General features: G+C 36.7%; 1 non-coding gene across 1 annotated transcript; it reads right to left on the minus strand.

Annotated features, from left to right (window-relative positions):
• Positions 1–731: 731 nt before the first annotated feature.
• Positions 732–792, minus strand: LOC142442033 (U7 small nuclear RNA). Its single transcript, XR_012783296.1, has one exon. It is a non-coding gene; the product is annotated as a U7 small nuclear RNA (small nuclear RNA).
• Positions 793–4034: the final 3242 nt, after the last annotated feature.

Below are 4034 nucleotides of genomic sequence, written 5' to 3' on the forward strand. Positions count from 1 at the left end.
CCTGTAACAGTTCAGTCATAGAGTGGAGAGTTCCTTCCATGGCTCCAAATCTTTTTCAGCTTCTGGCACAAACCACTAATTCAATTTTTTTTTTTTAAAAAAACCAATGGTTCCTTTTTTCTCTTTTTCTCCAATCTGTCAATAGCCCCTTAGGCAAGTCTCTTCACTTTTGAATGTTCTGAGAACTCAAGACACTGGGTGGGGCTTAGCTTTTGGAGCATTCTTTACAAGTATGCCCTACACCCATTTAAAGATACAAAATGATGCCTTAATGAGCTTACAAACTCTATTTATACTTCCCAATAATCATTTCAATTAATCATTATCAATAAAAATTATCAGAAAAAAACAGTGTAAAACTAGTACAGCCAGTCCTGAACTCAATTTTTAAAACACTCAAGTTTGATCCTTATCAATCTTATCTTAACCCTTATCAAAACTATTCCATTGATAGAAACTATGGCCTTAGGCCTCTGACCAGCATCAGGCCAGGGCCTTCTGTCAGCCATGTTGACCCTTCTGTCAGCCGCTTTCACAAAGCTGCTTGGCCTCTCAGAAATCCAAGGAGCGATTTTGGCCCCCAAGTTCAAATTATACATTAATCACATTCATTTTTGCCATTACACACAGGAACAACTAAAGAAAATAACCAAACTGTATTATTCCAGGCTGACTAGAGAAAAAAAATCATAGACATATATGTATAAGAAAGAGCTTTTTTTTTTCTTTTTTGGGGTTTTCCGGGAAGACCAGAAAACCTGCTAGACAAATTCTAAAAGAGCTGTAGCACTAAGAAAGAGCTTTATATACAAGAGCAATTGAATATTGAGAAAACATCCCAGCCCAGTTCAGATCAAGTTAATAAATTCGATATTAGCCCATATGTATGATACCAATCTATGAAGTCCTCTTCTGAACTCAAGAAACACATGCAATGATGCCGAATACAGGAAGATCACAGACCAGTGGGTGAAAAGTCTTGTGGATCCAGGGGTGGTGTAAGTATCTCAGCACTGGCAGGGGTCTCCACGTGGCTTCTCCAGTTCCAAGGCTCTGACTGCCCATCAGCCTGTCTCCATGTGACTTATCAACAATAATGTCTCACAGGGACTGAGGGAAGAGGGAGAGAGAGAGTCTCCCACCTCCAAGGAGAAATATAGGAGTTCCCAGAATCCTCAGGAGAAGAACATTTCCAATCATAGGCCTCATTGGCTATGACTTGATTGACAGGCTAGACCTCACGCCTTAACGCTTAATCCTCTGAGATTGAGAAACAATTATATAACAACCACACACAAATATAATCAAAACTTTAATTTCTTATATTCTTTTCAGAAAACAACCCAGTAAGCTGCATGGCCATATCTGACCTCTGGCTAGCCAAAGAAGAAATACTGCCATGAGACAGAGGTCAGACAAGCATCCACTCTCCATCTTCATGATTTGTTTCTCTAGTACCCCACTCCCAAGGTACATTAATGTGTTTTTCTGGTTAGATTAGAGAAAATAATCCAGGGAGACATATATGCATAGGAAAAAGCTTTATATCAAAGAGTAATTGTATATTAGAAAATATCCTATCCCAGTCCAGAACAAGTTCATGTCTGCTATTAGCTCACATGGCCAATATAAGTCCATAAATTCCTCTTTAGATTCATGCAACATATGCAATGATACAAAAATTCAAGAAGATCACATGTCTATGGGTGGAAAATCTGGAGGATCCAGTGGGGTGGAAACATCTCAGAGTTTGGGCTGCCATCAGCATGGCACCATGTGGCTTGTCAACAGGAATGTGAAGCAGTGAGTATGTGTTCCACTTCCAGGGAGGAAACAGGGTTTCCCAGAATCCTCAGAAGAAAGCCTTGCCCAGACAGAGACTTGATTGGCTATGACCTGATTGACTATGACCTGATTGACAAGCTAGACTCCAACCCTTTGCTCAAGTTGACAGGAGAATATGTAACTGCGTATTCTAACCAAGTAGCTAGGGCTCATCCTTTCAGTTAAATTACTTAAAAGTAAAATCTGACATGTCCCAAAGGAGGAATGAATACAGATTCAAGGTTACAACATAACTATACTTTGAGTTTATAGCCTCTTGTTCTTCCCTGTGAATTATGGACCCAACGCTGAAATATGAATTTGTTTTTCTGAGAAAACCAATTTTATGAAAATAGATTTAAGACTTCCTAGTGGCTACAATTACATGAACCAATTCTTTAAGATTCTTAACCAATTCTTGAAACATGCCTCTATTAGTTCTGTTTCTGTGGAGCACTATGGCATTCATTATTTGCTCTAACAAACACTCTGTTTCTTTCTAACTTCCAATATTCTTTTTTCCCCATGTTTGAAAAGAACTTGTAAGTTATTAAAGACTCCAAATCCACTTCAATTTTACTTTTCCTTCTTTTTCAGCCACTCAGAACAATATTTATACCTGAGGGACAAGGAAGCTGAAGGGGCTTCCAATATTCTTATCCAAACATCCTTGACGACATTATATAGAAAATGGACAGTACAAGCATCAAACATTTTGAAATCTCTAACAATTTATTTTATAGAAATGCATTATGTCATTGATATATATATTTCAAAACATCTGTATGGACGTTATAGTAACACTTTAAAATACCTAACAAATTTTTGTATTCAAGAATTTTCTATCACATTTAATATTCCAGAAATATATTCTTGAGTCTGTTTTAAAAAAGATATATATGTGTGTATATGGATGTATACGTATAAGTTGACAACCCATATAACATATTCTGTGCCATAAAAATTATTTGATAGCAATAAAAATGAATAGTTAATGAGAGTTATAAACAAACTATAGTTTGTATATGCATTTTCTTTAAAAAATATTTTAACTGTGTGTTAAACCTAATATATTTTCATGATTCAGTGTACATTGAATCATTACATACTAAAAATTAGCAGTCTCTGTTATAATTTCTAGCATATATATATATATATATATATATATATATATATATATATATATATATACAAACTTACCTCAGCAGACTCATGTTATACTTGTCTTTTTGTGCTTGGCTTACGTCACTTAGCATACTTTCCTCCAGTTCCTGCCATGCAGCGATTTGCTTCATGTGTTCATCACTGCTTTCTAGCGATGCATAGTACTCCATTGTATGCATGTACCACAGTTTTTTAATCCATTCATCTGTTGATGGAAATTTGGGTTGTGGATGAGAGTTCCTATCTCACTACAGCCCCTCCAACACTTGTTGCTTTCTCACTTTTTGTATTGGGCTATCTTTGAGGGTGTTAGATGATATCTCATAGTTGTTTTGATTTGCATTTCTCTTATGGCTAATGATCAGGAACATTTTCTCATATGTTTACTGGCCATTCAGATTGCAGGCTCTGTGAAACTTCTGTTCAGGTCCTTTGCCCACATCCTCAGTGGGCAGTTAGTTTTTCTCTTATTGTAAGCTTAAAAAGTATCGTAGATTTTAGTAATAAGGGATTTGTGTGATGTGTCATTGCTAAAGATTTTCCCAGTCTGTGGGCTCTCTTATGACTCTTTTGGTGAATTCTTTCGATGTACACAGGTGTCTTATCTTCAGCATATGCTGCTTGTCTATTTGTGACTCCTCTGTATTTGTATCCTTCCCTATTTCTGATAGTCTATGTATTCCCTGTGCCAAGGTTCTCAGGTTTGTCCCAATTTTCTCATTAATGACCCTAATTTTCCAGGGTTTTATCTCAAGGTCTGTGATCCACCCTGAGTTTATTCTTGTGCATGGAGTGAGGTAAGGGTCTTGCTTCATTTTTATGCAGGTAAATATTCATTTTCTCCAGCACTATTTATTGAAGATGGCATCTGCTTCCCATTTAATATTTTTGGGCCCTTTTCAAAGATCAGTTTCCTGTATGCTGATGCTTTTATATCTGGATCTTCAGTTCTTTTCCATTGGTCTGAGTATCTGTCATTATACCAATATCACACTGTTTTGACTACTGTGGCCGTATAGTACATGCTAAAGTCAGGTAGGGAAAGC

Source organism: Tenrec ecaudatus, chromosome 2 (assembly GCF_050624435.1).
Source record: "Tenrec ecaudatus isolate mTenEca1 chromosome 2, mTenEca1.hap1, whole genome shotgun sequence".
Taxonomy (NCBI): Eukaryota; Metazoa; Chordata; class Mammalia; order Afrosoricida; family Tenrecidae; genus Tenrec; species Tenrec ecaudatus.